Source organism: Sander vitreus, chromosome 18 (assembly GCF_031162955.1).
Source record: "Sander vitreus isolate 19-12246 chromosome 18, sanVit1, whole genome shotgun sequence".
NCBI classification, from domain to species: Eukaryota; Metazoa; Chordata; class Actinopteri; order Perciformes; family Percidae; genus Sander; species Sander vitreus.
Genome location: NC_135872.1, coordinates 10,366,829 through 10,385,190, shown reverse-complemented (window position 1 = coordinate 10,385,190; position 18,362 = coordinate 10,366,829).

Here is an 18,362-nt window from a genome sequence, read left to right as displayed (position 1 = left end):
ACCTTCATATTCTACCTTGTAGTACTCCAAAAGAAAGCAGGATATTGTGGCATGTAAACACCGTATCCAGGTCTCTAAACAGAATCCTTGAGATGGTGAAAAAAATCAGACACACCTGCAAACAATTGACCATGAACCTGTATACAGGGTACATACAGTATGTTTACATGTATACAGGGATATGAATAACCAGGTTCCTCTTGTTCCATGTAAGCATCATGTCCTGAATAAGATCAAAAGCAGGTGGCTCAAAAAATGAGCATGTTAAAGCATTGAGAGTGTAGTTCTCTAGAAAAAGGTGTTCCATATTTTACAAAGTAAACAGCACTTTAAACATGTCTAGTTCTGGTTTGCTGGTCTGGTTTAGCAATGAAGAGACTCATTCCCTTGTTTGTTCACATACACAGTGTTGAACATCACAGATGGAAAAGCTAGAAGTCAGCCAAGGTTAGACCAACAAGAGATTTGCTGTACTGTACCTGATACTGAATGCAACCAATACTTTAAGCGTTCCAGTGGTTCAGTAATAGCATACAATATTACAGACAGCTGATTGTATGTATGTCATTCTTTATACATTCAACATTTAATGCTTCTCCCCATAGAAAGCTTACGTATACTTAGGGAGTAAGGAGTCGCAGCGTTAGCCTAGACCGGCGGGGGAAGGTGTGTAGCCACAATCAAGGAACACAGCCTCCTTATCTCTCCTTCTCTGCAGCTCTTAGTTAGACTCTAGACTAGTTCTAGACTACCGGGGTACCTCCTTTGACACACTGAGCTTCTCTCTCCTCTCTCTTTCCATCTGTGTGTATCCCCTGTGTGTATGTATGTCCCAGAAATGCTTGTTACTAACATAGCTCCGGGGAGCTTATTCCCCGGAGTCCTTATGTTCTTTTTCCGCCCAGCATCATCATCTTGGATCATGATGGCACCTACATCATGGTGGCAGCTGTCGCCGTGGTCCTGCCCTACGCCCTGCTGTGCCCTATTACACCCTGCTACGCTCTGCAATGCCCGGCTTTGACTTGCTATGTCTGGCCAACGCCCTGCCACGTCCTGTTACGCCCTGCTGTGCTCTACGACACCATGAACTATTACAACTATTACTTCTAGTCATTATCTTTATTGTGACTATTATTGCCATTGTTCATCATACCCCCAACCGGCACTGTCAGACACCGCCTACCAAGAGCCTGGGTCTGTCCGAGGTTTCTTCCTAAAAGGGAGTTTTTCCTTGCCACTGTCGCACTTACGCATTCATGCATGCTCTTGGGGGAATCGCTGGAATTGTTGGGTCCTTGTAAATTATAGAGTGTGGTCTAGACCTACTCTATCTGTAAAGTGTCCTGAGATAATCCCTGTTATGATTTGACACTATAAATAAAATTGAATTGAATTGAAATACAGATTGCAGGTGAAATGAGCACATGTACCACCCGGGAATATATATTGGACAAATAGAGATTTTTCAACAACCACAAGTGTTACCTGCTGTAACTTAGCTGTAAATAGGAGCTCTGTGGAATTCAAAACAGGAGAAAACAATGATACACAAAGACACACACCTACCATGTAGACTGGCCTGTTCGGACACCGTTGCAGCAAATCTCTGGTGACTGTGTCACCACTGCTTTCATCATGACTAACTTTTTAGCGTGGCCTTTATTACATAACCAAAGCTAGGGCGACATGACTAAGTTTACTCACCCCTGTTACATTTTTTTATAACTGTCACATTCGCACCTTTATAGCTGCAAACCATAAACTCTTCTGCTCCACCACGAAGGAGAAACAATCAGCTGAGATCTTGATGTCCTTCATTACCTTTCATCCATCACCCTGCAAGGCCTGACATACAGACACAGTGTTCCTCTACAGCTCATCTTTATCTTTACATCACCTGTCTCTCTGGTTTATTCGATAACCACAAACACATAATAACAATATAAATGTTTAACATGTACGGATTTCTAGAGCGCTTGATTAGTTTTGTTCATGTCTTGCAGGACAAATTTCCAGGCAAAATTCTTGTGCATTCTTGTCAGCAATATCATGCGTCAGATTTTCAATTACCACTATCATGCAGATGAACAACAATTGTATATCCCAGTTTCATCAGATAACCCCAATAATATTCTGTTACAAGTTCTGTTCTGCACATATTCTGACTCAAAGTGTGAACATATGACCAAAGAACACACTCCTGCTGGATGCTCCGAACCTGAATCTGATTCCTGATTATCTGCACATCTGTGATCCAGATGTAAACAAATACTGTAATAAATGCCCCACTGGTGCTGTAAAACTTTTTTTTTGTAAACCCAGAGTACAGTAACAGGCTTGTATTTTCAGTTACTATAACATGATAAAAACATAAATAAATAACATAGACCTCAATAATAAACCTCCAATCATATACTGTATATTCTCACAACATGGGTAGTACTAGTGAAAAAAATGTGAGAGCCTTTTACCAGCCGCGAAAGCGACGCTGGTGTAGTTTTCACCTTTCACTGTGTGTGTGTGTGTGTGTGTGTGTGTGTGTGTGTGTGTGTGTTATCAAAATGTGGTCCTAGAGACACCTAGGCAGTTATGAGCTCTTTCCAGGTGTTTGTCTGCAACCAGATGTTGTCACTGTTGCAGAGTTCGAAAATGGTTGTGGTCTGAGCAGGGCTGCTCAAAGTATAGGGATAGGAAGTATGGAAGGAGTCCCCCCACTTTACACTCCTGGCCCAATTTTGCATTGTGGCTTGTGTGATCCCATCACAAGATGGTCTTTTCTAATTCTTTTATGAGGCATCATAAGTAGGGCTGTGTCCAGGATTTTGGAAATACTGAGGTTAAGTTTTCAAACTCCCCCAGTATAATATCATAGTTTTTAAGCCACCAAATAAGCATAATAATCATCATATAATTATAGTGGAGAAACTGGCATATTTATTTGTTTTGCCTAAAAACAGGCAACTTTAACAACATTAACTCAAAACATAATGTTTTGTGTAATATAGCTTAATATTTAAGCTACTCCTTCTTTACCAAATTCTCTGAAACAACACTGAGAACATCCTGTCCTCTGTAGCTACAGCCCTGCGTGTTTTTGTTAGTTTATTTAATCTCTGATGCACATAGTCTTTTGGTTATGTACTATCTAGCCAAGTGTTACAATGACATCCAAACACATTCTCAGTCTTGTTTAAAAACCCACTGATGAGCTCTTCTTAGAGCTGTGTAATCTCAACAAACTACAGACAAAGCATGGATCTATGAGTTTAAGACACAAATGACATCTGACAGGCTGCAGTTCTTCATGCTTGGACGGCCAAGTGTTACAAAATGAACTGAAGAAAAATTCAATCTGAAGTGATGCTTATGTTTAACCATTTTGCTCCGTTTTTTAACTTGTATAAACACAAGTAAAGGTTAATGACAAATTAATATAAATTTTAAAGACATGTAAATGTTTGTCTTCTTATATAAGGCTTTTCTTCACTTCAGATGAAATGAAAGATTCTTTAGAGGTGACCGATGAGTGGAAAATGAATATGCAAGGCCACATGTAGACTAAATGTTCTCATGTGTAATTATAGTGCAGCCTGGGTTGTATAGTTCCAGTATATGAAGCATTCTCTGCTACAGTATGGCTGCTAATCACATGTACAAAGCCATTTCTATCACCAAGAAACTAGATGGAAAGGGTCATCTTTACTTTGTTTAAGTGTTTGTAACAGAACAAGAAGGTTAAAAGGGGGCTGGGAGGAGAAGAAACACTACACTCTGAATAACCAGGGGCCTTTTGACATTTTTTGTTTTTTTTTCTACCAAATTTGCAAAAACACATCCACCTCATCCTTGATTTCATTTAAGCTTTTCCTGTCACGCTTTTGTCTCTTAAGATTGGCAACTTGTAGAATACGCTGTCATTATTCCACAGAATAATCTCTGGGTGAGTCCTTTTCAGAGGGAGCAGAGCATATTCACAGTAATAAATGAGTGGAGAGGATTATGATGTTTGTTAAGTGGGTGATGGCTTTTTTCTCTTTCCAGAGCCTCACTTCTGAATGTTCAGGATTCAGATCCTCTCATACCTCATTCCCATTGCATTGCATTAAGCCAAGTCATTTTTCACAGGAAACTGAAATTACTGCCAGGACCTTGATTTCACGAGCGGAGAATACCATTAATGGCCTGCTCCACTCTCTGTTGTAAATCACATAAAGAGGAAATGTCTTTTCATGTGCCGAAAACCATCTCTTCTGAAGAAAGCAAGATGGTGTGTATTACTAACTGGCATGTCAAATTTACTCTTTCCTTTCACTATTTGCTTTCTTGAGATTGACAGCAAAGTAACACTTATGTCACAATAATCGCCACTCATGAAAGAAAAACCCAACAAGATGTAAGTCATCAAACAGACATGTCACACATCAATCCCACTCTTTCTCTGTGTCCTTCTGTCTGGAAAGTGTTATATTTTATTGTACTTTTTCTTCTTACAAGTCTTCTCTGTCTCACATAAACATTGCAGCATTTATAAGATGTTGCATAAACCATAGTAACACACTATCAAAACAGTCAATGCCTGTAGAGCTTTGTTTCATTGAAATATCACTGTTGACATTTTTCTATCACAGTCCTTCCTCACAGCACGAACCAGGTCCCTGTTCACATTTTTATTAATTCATTTAGTTTGAAGATTCATCCTTGACCTCCGAAACCAACACATCCTCATATCTAAACAACATTATAAGTCAATTTCCAATGCAACATATACGACCATCATACATACTCCTACATATGTATATATATATATATATATATATATATATATATATATATATATATATATATATATATATATATATACTTGAAGGTTTTTTTATGAGACGATTTATGTCATTTTCATGTCTGTCTATTCAAAATACAGAGCCATGCTCGCTGCTTCCCCCCCTTTCCAGTTTTTATGCTAAGCTAAGCTAACCAGCTGCTGGCTGTAGCTCCATATTTATATATACGTGAGAGTGGTATCTAACACTAGGCAAGAAAGCGAATACACATACTTCCGAAAATGTTGAACTATTTCTTTAACTAAAGATGTGTCTTCTTGTGAAATCAGGCCATGAATATTTTCTGTTGCTCCTCAGTTTCAATTCAGAACAGTAGCTGCTGCTAACTCACTGAACAATTACTTTTTCAACAAAAAGAGATGAAGCCAAAAAGCTCTGTATACCTCTGGGCTCTTTGCTGTTTGTCTGTCTGTCTTTGAATTTCAGTTCTATATCGTTCAGATGGCCAAAACATGATTTCTAAGAATAAAATCAAACAATTGAGTAATAATATGCCCAAAATAAAGCAGTTAATGGACTTGCATGCCATCAACCACATCCATTACAACTGAAATCCATATATAACAATGTCGGATGTTAGAAGGGATGGTGATGTGTTTTTTAGGACAAAAATGAGGCAAAATCTGCACACCTATTCTCAGTGGGGATCATTTATTTCCTAGTTGGTGACATTTAAAGACTAAGATTGACGATTCTTTCATTTTCTCTCAGTAACACCTGGAGCTTTTCTCTCTCTGTCAGCAGATGAAATGTTTGTCATAATGGCAGGTACAGCTCCTTCTTGCCTAAATAACTCTGATCTTTTTGCTATTTTTGTGGTATTTGTGAAAAGTGAGCCATCACAGGAGGAATCAACATCAATCAGAAATAGGCACTTCAGAGATGATAGATAGGATTTAATTGCACACAAAAACCGTTTCCATAGAAGTCAGGACACATTGACATTGAAGTTTCAGATTGGCTGTACTGTGATTATTTTAACTGATGTAAAGAGAAAATGGCATCCAGCAACAGGGATGCTGGGGAGGGTTTCATCTTATGTGATGGTCTGACATTAGTGGTGTTACATAACTGTGACCTCCGGCTCTGCAGCCGTCGACTCCTTCCCCCCCACCTACCATCTCCTCTGTAGTCATTCTGCTCGCATGGCTTCAGACATGAACCCAGCTTTGTGGCCAAACAAGCTGTTGGCAGTTGGCGAGATGTTTTTCTGATCAGTTGATGCCGTCAGCTGATACAAGAACAAGTGGGAACACTGGCGACAGCATGCAGAATTCGACCGGGAGCCATGTTACTGATTTCACTACAATCACTGATGTGCTGCAGAGAAACTGTAAAGCTGGGAGAACTATTATCTACTGTCTATGAACAACATGAAGCACTTACTATTATACAGAATTTTATTTTGTAGGAGTTGATGTTTGGTACAGAAAATGCTGGATGAATCATTTCCCTAGGGCTATTACTGGTATATATTTTTTTCAATTCTTTGTTTTAAATCATACGTGTCACATTCACTGAGCCAGAAGATGGGGTTCAGTGTTTAGCTGAAGGACACTTGGACAGGAGGAGTTATGGATTGAACAATGGAACCTGAAATTGATGACCCATGCACTGGTCTTCATTTTATTTAGTCTATATCGACGACATTGTCATTTCCAGGATTGTTCAGGTGCCGCCGGAAATTCCGTCGGATGTCCCTCATTTCGGCCAGATGTCCCTCAGCTTCTTCTTTCTTTGGGTTGGCATTCTAAACTCCGGTTGATTTGTGAGGACTAACTGCTCCTCAGATCTCTGCAGGGTAAATCCAGACAGCTAGCTAGACTAGCTGTCCAATCTGAGTTTTCTGTTGTACTACTAAAACATCTTTTGAACGAGCACGTTCCACCAAAACAAGTTCCTTCGCGAGGCTATTTTGCAGAGGCACCGTTGCTCCATCCAGCGCTTAGCGCCGCCCATGACAATTGAGATTGGTTTAAAGAAATGTCAATAAACCAGAGCATGTTTTTACCCATCCCGGAATGTTGTGTGGACTAGGCCAGACCCTCCTCCGCAACGCTGTGGAGGAAGGTCTGGCAATGTGAGACTACATTTTATATAACCAGAAAGGTCCCATTGAGATACAACGTCTCTTCTACCAGAAAGTACTGGTCAAGATTGGCAGCAAACTAAAAAGTTTCATATACAAGTATAACAACATCTGCTGCATCTGCTCCTTATGATGTCAGCAGATCATTAAGGTCCTCAGACCAGGGCTTACTGGCTGTTCCCCGTACAAAGCTGAAAACTAAAGATGACAGAGCTTTTGAAACAGTGGTTCCTAGACTGTGGAACGCATCTCTTTAGTCAGGCGTTCATTTAGCCACATTGGCTGTATTTGTTTGCCTTTGTGATATATTGTGATTTACTGTGATTTATTGTTTATTGTATAGTTCCAGTATATGAAGCACTCTCTGCTACAGTATGGTACAAACCCATTTCTATCACCAAGAAACTAGATGGAAAGGGTCATCTTTACTTTGTTTAAGTGTTTGTAACAGAACAAGAAGGTTAAAAGGGGGCTGGGAGGAGAAGAAACACTACACTCTGAATAACCAGGGGCCAGTTGACATTTTTTGTTTTTTTTTCTACCAAATTTGCAAAAACACAACCACCACATCCTTGATTTCATTTAAGCTTTTCCTGTCATGCTTTTGTCTCTTAAGATTGGCAACTTGTAGAATACGCTGTCATTATTCCACAGAATAATCTCTGGGTGAGTCCTTTTCAGAGGGAGCAGAGCATATTCACAGTAATAAATGAGTGGAGAGGATTATGATGTTTGTTAAGTGGGTGATGGCTTTTTTCTCTGTCCAGAGCCTCACTTCTGAATGTCCAGGATTCAGATCCTCTCATACCTCATTTGCACTGCATTGCATTAAGCCAAGTCATTTTTCACAGGAAACTGAAATTACTGCCAGGACCTTGATTTCACGGGCGGAGAATACTTTACTTACTTACTTACTTACTTACTTACTTACTTACTTACAAACGGGAACAGATTCCATTACAAAAAACATAGTGAATAAAACGTGTTTGGACATAAAGTCAAATGGGACAGTACAACTATACAGGGTTAATTTTCTCACCTGATGAAAACCTTTTTACTCAGCTCAGCTGTGAAACTACATAATCAAAATTGCATGCCCTCATAGGTGGGCGGAGCAAGCATCAAATACATCTCTTAATACATCCAGTTGCAATGCAGGTAATGAGTTTTCATCATAAGGTCATAAAATTGTCATATAGCTAATATATTGCACAAACCTTTGATGGAAACATGAATATGATGTACTACTGCAACAAAATCAGTAAACAATTTGTCAATATCATGTTTCTATTTTTGGAATTAGGTTGTTTTTATTATGGGTGGATGCTACAGTGCTAAAAGGCTTTGCTAATGAAAAAAATGATCAACCTTGCAACAGAGAACCATTGTGTATGCTCTAGATTAGTGATTCCCAAACTCTTCATGTGTGCAGACCCCTACTTAACCACTAACATGTTCATGGACTACTGTAGCTGGATTTTGCTTTCCGTTTTGTGTTTTTGCTTGCTGGACCAGCTACCCTATACACTTTCCAAACCAAACATAACACTAAGTTTAGCCTTGACATCTTAACCCATCCCTAACTGATTGATCTACTGCAGATTAGAATGGCACAGTGAGACAGGAAGAGAGATGCAGGAAGACAGCAAAAGGGAGAGCACAGGGAAAAAACAAATAAACAGCTGTATGAATTGTGGATGGATTTTTAAACCTTTAGTATTAATGTTTAACAGAAATGAACATGGAGTCTTAATTCATAATGATGAACAGGAAAAGGAAAATGTGCGTGAGACATTATATCAAAGTATTCATTAAATTGTGCAATAAATATTCTAACACTAGCCTAAATCAATGATAGGTGCTTTCCCATTCACCCAAATGTTACAAAAAGATAAGGTTTTAGGTCAGTTTACACAAAAGGGTATGCATGTCTCTTTGGAATAGGATATAACCTTTTTTCCTCCTCAAATTGCTAGGCAACATCTTCAGTATTAAAGAAATGTATCATGTGTCATGCATTTTTTTTTATTGATGGCAAGAAAGCATACACAAGGTGGAAATTCAAAAAATGTCCCAATCACCCTTAATTCGCCTACCAAAACATAACAACAGACGCAAAACATACAGAAATCAGAGGTTTATGGAATCGTGGCAAATAATGGCAACTGTTGACAGCAATAAATTGTTCTGTAAAAACTGACTTTAAAGTATTTTGAAACATGTCAAGAGAGGGTAAAGATTCCAAAGTTAAGTATGCCCTGCAGCTCATTTCAAGCTTGTGGGGCGTGACAGGAAAAGGCAGATTTACCCAGCTCTGTTCGAGTGATAGGGACCATTAGTGATAAGTCAGTTAACTGGATATGCACTGCGGTAATTTACCCAGTAAAGTTTTTGCAATAAAAATTAACATATGGGTTTATTCTCCTTAAACACAGTGATCCGTCGAACCATTTCATATAAGTTACGATGATGTGTTTGCACCAGTTACGAACCACAAGGCAGCATGATCGACTACATCCACTTTTTTCAAAAGAGATGAAGATGCGTATAAATTACTTCACCATAGTCTAATACTGACAAAAGGGGACTATAGTATAATATAGTAAAGGATTATCTGAACTTGTCAATGCAGCTGAACTCTATTTTATGGTTAACTGAATGTATAACTCACTGACTTTCTGTTTGCAACGTCATCCTACAGTGTCGGTGAGGCAGTCTTGGAAGGTCTTGAAAAATGAATGCAACTGCAGACGATTTAAATTTCTCAAAAGACTAAAAATGTGTACACACCAGGTAACAACCGTTAAATGAGTGTGCGTGCTGCTGCTCTCTTTTCTCCTTGTTCAATAATCTTTTATTTAAACTATAAACTGTCTGTAAATGTGAGGCCAAGTAAGACATCCTTAGTCTCAACACACCAAACCTGGTGAATAAAAGCTATGGAAAAAATATATATGTAACAACAGGTCTTCATGTGAGACTTTTGCTGATTAGAGTATCTGGTGTTGGACCATCAGTGTATAATCAATGTAATAATAATGACTAATGGGGAGGTTTGCCAGGCTGATTTAATAGAGCTGCACTGCAGAGAGACAATCAAAAGAGAGCGTCACAGCCATTAGACATCAAAAAACACGTACGTCAGAGAAGAGTAGAGTTCAGAAGCCTTACAGTCATTCAATCATTTAATATCTCCGTCCAGGCTTTAAGGAAGAATTCAAGTGGTTCATAAAAAAACTTTCTTTTCCATATTTTATGCACAACCAGTCTTAATCTAGCTAAAAATGGAAGGAGTCTCTGTCTGTCTGTCTGTCTGCCTGTCTTTCAATTTTCTCGACTGCCGTTCATCCAATCACCTTCACTCTTGGCGCGTGTATTGCCTAGAACCCAAAGAAGTTCAGTGTTGAGTGTGAGCTCTAGAGATCTATGGGGCATATGTATTAGTAGTGTGTAATGTACACACTGTGTAGTGTATTAAGAGGGTACCCCTATTAACTGTTACACCACCAAACAGCTTGCTGGTCACACCTCGCTCTCCGTCGCTCGCTGCCGTACATTTAAGAACCGATGAAGAAAGAGAGACCGGAGATGTTCTATTGTAGCAAACCCGAACATTTTAAACTACAGCGATGTAATCGTCAGAATAAACACTTCGGTCCTGGAAATAGCCTGGTCCTAAAAAGCTAGCTGTTAGCAAATGACGTATATAATGTAGCAATGCTAGGGGATGCAACTATGTCATGGCAGGTGTATTGCTCAGGACAATGGAAGTCTCACGTGTGAAGTAATTTGGATGAGCAAGCAGCAATAAGCTATCGGTGGACAAGCAATTGGGCCGTTCACTAATATTAAATGTTCTTCTTACCTAGTCCTTCTGAGACTTTTTAATTTCTGCAACGTCGCAGCACATTGAGTTCGAAGCTGAAAAAGCAACACTCACTTATACCAGAGTAGACAGGGCTTCAGGAAAGCTCTGTCATACAGCGTATGTCAACCTTGGAGCCTCAACTCTGCTTTGACGGCCAAAAAAAAGAAAGAGGTCGGTGTGGATTTTTTTCATTCTCTTTTTATCAAACCTTTAGGGGGACTCAGCCCCTAATGAGAATGTGACACGGATACAGTGCAAGTGTTAACCCCCCCTGCTAAATCAGTTATTTCATTAGCCGATAATCTCTGAGCTAGCTACTGAACAACGTCAGCTAACTTTTTTTGACACTATTAACACTAAGATGGAACTAAACCTGACCTCCCGCACTCCCACTCTCCCTCTGACAGATTAGATTCAGCCAAAGGTGGGAGAGTGGCACAACCACCTCCGATTGGCTAAAACTACGTTTCTGTTTACCCTTTCCTTGACTGGGTTACAGGTGCATAGCATTGGCGACAGCCACACAGGATATTAAACCTGTTTCAAGCCCTTTGAACCTGTTATTGTTTGTCCTCTGTCACTGACAGACAAGTTCGCAAAACTCTCACTCGAAGCACAAAAATTGAGCCCCCCCTAAAAAGGGTCTAAAATCACCCATGTGCATAACATTTTAAAAGTAAAGACTACGGAAAGACTAAGGAAAAAAAATGTGCATCTTTAGGACAAATTAACCTTATATTGTAACATGCATATCATAACAGAACAAGCTCATACAGTATATTCAATACCAAGTAGAGCAACAGGGAAACCCTGCAGAGACACAAGCTGCTGTGTGTTGTGGCAGATCTTAAAGCTTGACAGTTAATTATTTGGATGCTTAAAGTCCAGTTTTTTTACTCCTTACTCCTGCCTAAGGTGAGTGTAAATAATTGAAATAGGTATCCCATCACAGCCTTCATGGCACAATTTCAATTGTGCCCTTTTATCTAGAAAGAACCGCTGAGAGCCTTGGAAATGTTTCTGACTTCAGGATGGATTAACATCAAATCTTCAGTGCTGCTTCTGTGTCACTTGTGATTAGGTGTCCTCCAAGAAGATCTGCAGGAAAATTTGCCAGGCTCTCCATGCCCCCGCACACCCCGGACATGTCGCAAAGCTCCACGACGGTTAGATAATCAGCCCAGATATGAGCTGGAGTGATTGCTGTGAAATCCATACACAACCAGCCATGTAACATTCTGGACAGTGAAATGTAGAGCGATTATTAATTACATTAACACTGCTGATGATATTGTGATTGTACTCAAAATCATAATTATGCAACAACATTTCTTAAAAAACAAAACCACTTTAATCATACAGGGTATTCATATTATAATAATAGCTCCAATAAGAAAAAATACTCAGTGATAAATGGGCAGTCGGAGTCTCAAGATTCTTAGCAAAGATTACAGCCAGTGGCAACTGTGGGAAGATCCTGAAATAGCCCTGATGATGCATATAATGAAGCATGAGAAGTAGCAGTAGAAAAAAAGTACACTTTTGCATTTAAAAGCACATAAATGTGTTCTGTAATTGGAAGGATTTCTTTCATCATGTTATTTAGGTGACAATACAAATTAGCTCGATTGCAAATCTGCACTCATAGTCCCATCAGAACTAATAACAGACAAAACAGATTCAAAACATTTACACAGTAAAGTTGCAAAAGAAAAATAAAGAGCGACTGTATGAAAATGATTGGGGTGGGAAGAAGATCTGAACCTTATGTTTCACTTTTTTTTATAAAGCAAGACTCTCCCCAACTTTAATATTTTTATATTTTCTTTAGACCATAAGTAAAAGAGGAAAAGCATTTAAACGATATACTCGATTAAAACAGAACATTCATATTCACTATGGGAAACATTTTCACGTTACACAAAATATTCCACCTACTTTTTATGTTTGAAACAAAAGAACGCTACGCTGCCTATAGGCTCTTGCTTCATTCATAAAATAATTTGTTTTTGTGTGCAAGATAATATATATTACCAAAGCTTTAAGTTCAAATCACCCATGGATTGAAAATGTGCAGAACTGACAGACATAAAATCTGTCATTTCTATGTTACAATTTTTATATCTTTTTTGAATAAATCTCACAAGGGAAGGATAAATTAAAGTATAATGAATATGGGGAAAGAAAAACATCCCCTCCCATGCTTTTCGAAAACAGTCAGACCCTCCCTTCAGCAGAAATGAAATTACAATACTCTCCTCCTTTTCTGGCCTCCTTATTCATCGCAGCACTTTGTCCTAACAATCTTAAACAAACAATACAATGAAACAAGTACAAATCAATATACACAAGTGATTTTCTGCTCATAGAAAAGGCTGATTATATTGTCTGTATGTGATTAATGTAAACTTTCTTTCACTATTACCACACTTCTGAGGTCTTCCCGTTAATAATAAGCAGGCTCAATGTGAAAGAAAAGTTAATAACAAACGTACAATCCCCAGGTGGGTTTTCTCTTCCGTCTCAAGAATACTTTCCATTACAAGCCTACTCAAATAACATCTCTCAAAGGGACAAAGTACTTAATAATTCCTCTAAAGCCACGTGTGTTTGAAAGCCTCTTCAGGCCACGCAGGGAGCTCCGGCTCCAGCTACTAGTACACTCAGTACCACTGCAGAGCGCTTGCATAACCAATGACAGCCCTCAGCGGCTGATGCATAATCACGACAACTGTCCTGGTGTGTTGCTGATACAGTGGATAATAATTAGAGAGGAGACAAGTGGACAAAGGAGACGGTGGGTCGCAGGTCAGGCGCATCTGCGTCATATTTTAACATGCACAGCATATCAAATTTGCCTTATAGCATTGTGACAACAGTGAAGTTGCTGCATGCGATAAAAGGTTGCAGCGTGCAGTTTGTGTCCCAGATGAAAAAACATACAATTAAGCAAAATCTAAATTTATTTTCTTGTCACACTGACTGATTGTCATGCCTTTTTCTATTATGATTCTCATCTGATAGTTGTATTTCTCTTTTAATTCAACACTGAACACACTAGTTTCTGTTCAGGATTTGGTGTCGCTATAAAAGCTATGCATCATTGCCTGTCCATAAAACACCACTAAAATCTAACCAGTCCTGGTTTTTGGAGGTCTAGCAGATTAACAGTCAGTGACAGTCTCATCTAGCCTGGCTCCGCCTTCCTACGTACTTCCGCTCAATTTTAATTTTCCTTCAGTACTCCGTCTGGGTTTGTGGTATATTCTTGGGTTTTCTCCGGTCAAATCTTTTCCGGTCCAATCAGCGAACAGAGGGAGTGGCTGAGAACGATGACGTTGAGGTCGTGCGCCAGTTTGAGTTGTAATTGCAAAATGGCAGCGGAGAAAGATGCGAGCGAAGCTATTCGGTCCGTTGTCAAATATCCAGAAGTTAAAACCCGAGCAAAAACAATATTTGCTGAGTTGTGTTGGTGGCCATGATGTTGTGGCCCTCCTCCCCACGAGGTTCAGGAAAAGTTTAATTTTCCAGCTCGCTCCATTAGTGGTGAAGGAGTCACGACCAAACGCTAGCAATTAGTTATGGCAGATACAGAGTGGCTCTGGGCAGATCCAATAGTTTTAAACTTCAACAGAGTACCTGCCTTGAAGGAAGTTAACACTTGTCAATGGAGAATGGCCAGACTCTCTGTACAAATGAAATGTATGAGAGCCTGGTAGGGCCAGGCGAAGTCTCATCCTCACACAAAGAGAATCTGTCCTTGTGTTACTGAGACCAAATATAGACTCCAGCTTCTGCCCTTACTCGTGTTGCTACAAGACCTGCTGTCATGAAACAATGGTAAATAATATTTCAATAATTTGAATTTCAAACCTCTTAAAAATTTGAGTTTTCTATAGTTTCAGTTCAGTTCAGTCACTTTATTAACCCAAATGGTAAACTTGATATGCAGTCAGGAGTGAAAGATAAAAAAGAAACCCATTCAAGCAATATACAAATAAACAAAGCAACAATACAAATACATGAGTACAAAAAGGTTTCCTGTATGTAACACACACAACACCATTTATCACCACTGGAGCAATCTCTAAAACAAAACAAAAAAGTACTACATGTGCAAAGTGCCGAGTTATTGCACATGGGACAAAGGAGTTTTTACTCCTATTGCTCTTGAACCGAGGTACTCTAAATCTGCGACCTGAGGGGAGTATTACGAGTGAAGGGGGTGGTTTGTGCAGTCTAATATAGACCGGGCCTTGCGAAGTACTTGCTGGTCAAAGATAAGCATCATTCCTGAAATAAGTCCCTTCCTCTCTTAATCTCACCTTTCACTGACACGTACAAATTTCCAGAATAGAAATAATGATATTTAAACAATAGCTCATCCTGGAAGTCTTGCTGTGTGTCTGTAGAGTTCATGGTAACTGTTGTTTATTCTATCCTAGTATTGAAAGCTCATGCAATACATTTCAATGCAGTAAATCAATATATTAACAATGCCAGTAATGGTGAGCCACTGTTTAAACAGTAGGCCATACTGCATTCACGGGATAACTGTAAAAAGCATAACTGACAGTTTCTGATTTTTCATAAATGATTTTACAGCTACTCAACAGCGATATTTAAGGCTAAAGTCTTTGGTTAGAAAATACTGGCCAATAAAGCATGTTTGTGTGATTGTTCTTGATTGCATCTTCTTGTTTCTTTAGACATTATTGCTCCTATTGGATAATAGTGCACAGTCACTTATCCTTACCTTACCTAGTTATTTAACTTGTTTGCTCTTAATAAATATGGCTCCAGCTCACTAGTGAACTCAGTGCCAGAAGGGTGAGATGAATAATTACATTATATAAGAACATCAGAATCACGTCAAATGAATGTACATGTGTAGGCATGAATGTAAACCTTTAGTGCCGTTGTGGTGGTGATGTTCAACAGCAGCACAAATTCAAACACAAAGCATTTCTACTATGTTTTCTATCGTCTAGGGTGTGTCTTTCAGTCAAATGTTTAAAAAAAAGAATACATAAAAGTTGAGAATGTCTGCCAATATGAAAACGTCCTGACAAGGCTCCTGACAATCTACTGCAGACTATCTTCCACTAAATCTCATGAAACTTTACAGAAATCTTTTGAGGTCATCATCAACCATAAAACTGCATTATATCGTCATGGTAGAATCGTTTTTGCCTTTTGAAATTGAATTTCAAGACAGGCTTTTCCCAATATTTTAATTTCAATTCCATTTTATTTTTAGTGTCAATTCATAACAGATTTTATCTCAGGACACTTTACAGATAGAGTAGGTCTAGACCACACTATATTTACAGAGACCCAACAATTCCCCTAAGATCATGCATTTGGTGTGACATAAGAGAAAATAACAAGAGACAACATTATGCAACAGCCCTCTGTGGATTCCAGGTAGGAGTTGAACCCCCAATCTTTAGACTGTAAAGCACCTTCTCTACCAGCTGGTGTCTGTGTGTCAAATAGAGAAGAATTAGTGTGAATCTGTTTTAGTGAGAGTAATTTTGCTTTTTGTCCAAAAGATCTTTTAATAAGTTTAATGTGATCGAGCGTTCCATAAACATTGTGTGAGCTCCAGCAGCAGCTGCTGACAGGTTCAAGCTGACATACATTTTGGCTGAGCTGAGATATGAGTCATTTTACAAGTTAGGAAAGTTGATACAGTGCTTTTACTCTTCGGCCTTCAAGTAAAGTCACCTTCAACGTGCCACTTTCAGAGCTTTTGTCTAGTTTGGACTGATTTCCTGTTCTGAGATGTCTAAGGCTCTGATCAGCTCTGAGGTTCTTTATGAAACAGATTGATCCTGGTTTAGTTTGTCAGGCTCATTCAAGACAGGCTTTTCAAAATAAGAGACACCTTTATGAAACAGTCCTCTGAGGGTTGACAAAGGAAAACACAAAGAAAAACAGGTGGAATTGAACCCACAACCTTCAGACTGTAAAACATATTTTCTACCAGCTAGGTTATCAAGATTAAGCAAATTTTAAACTAAATGGAATTAGATCTTTGTTTTGTGAGCGTGTCAGTGTGAACATGTGTCAGTGTGAATCTGTTTTACTCTAAATCTGTTGAAACACTTTTCAGTCTGTAAACTTAGTTTCTGTATGTTGATGAAGATTAATTTTCTGCAGCTTCAGTCTGATCTTCTTTCTCTCTCTGGTTCTTTGTGTTAAGATGGTCCAGTGGTTAAGGATACACACCGTCAACATTGAGACGTGTGTGTGTGTGTGTTCATTTGTATACTCTAAACAACACAACCAAAAATTTCAACAACAAAACTCATCGTTCGACATTTGGCGTCAATTTCAACTTGCGAATATCCAAATATCAACTCTACCAACGAGGAGGAAACAGCGAACAGGTAAGTCCAGGTGAAGCTAGCTTGCATTTTTTACACTTGTGTTATCACTTTACATTATCTGCACTGTTTTAGTCTGCAGGCTGTTCTACTGACTCTGCAGGTGATAGAGGAGATGATCATGTGGCCTTCCCGTGCATATTACATATTATAGGGTAAACCTGCCTTGTCAAGGCTTTTTAATGGATCATCTGCATGCTTTCACTTTTATTAACAATGTCTTCTTTTTGAAACAGCAAAGATTGATTAAAATAATTTTAAATTGAAAAACCCCTGTCTAAAACCCCAATTTTAATTTGCATGTAAAGGACATGTTATGTCCAATTAAGATGCAAATTTGAGGTTCATTAATTAAGTAAACAGTGGATCGATAAGAGGGTTTTAGTTGTTCTTCTCCAGAGTTTCCCAAACCCTCAAAGATTTTCAGTTTCTTCTGTCTTTTAACTTTAGCTAATCATATCTTCCCTCAGAACTGTTTATTTATAGATTATCTGAAGGATATAAGAGGCTTTAAAGAGAAACAATCCCATAGAATGTACCAAATCTACCTCACACGGCTTACGTAAGACCAGGGGCAATTGTGACAGCTGATTTTGAAGGGCTTGTCAAGATATTTATGTTTGAAAGCCAATCAGGCCTCTGCCTCTCGGTGTGTAACTACAGCTTCATTCATAGACTCTGTGCAATCAGTATGAAGTTCTGAGATGTAGCATTAAAATAAATGCAGTAGGTGATGGTTCAGCTTGTTACAGGCAAAAATAACAATGTCAGGATTACATAAGCAACAACCTTCAAATCAAGTGTTTAGTGGTATTGATCATATACACTGTAGCAGGATTGCTTACAAATCTATTTAACTATGTCAAATCAGTCATCCAGGTCATTATAGGAGTGTTAAGGCAACTTAATTGTAACCCCTTCCTATTTAGCATTAATAAGTTATTTATAAGACACTATAATGGAGTTGTAAGCAGGACATTTGAAGTATTTAAAAATGTATCAACATCAATCACTTCTCATCAAGTGTGTCATTATCCATCATTATATATATATATATATATATATACAGTATCACATAGCTGTACATACATATATATATATATATATATATATGTATGTATGTATGTACAGCTATGTGATACTGTATGCATTTGAAATTCTGACATGCA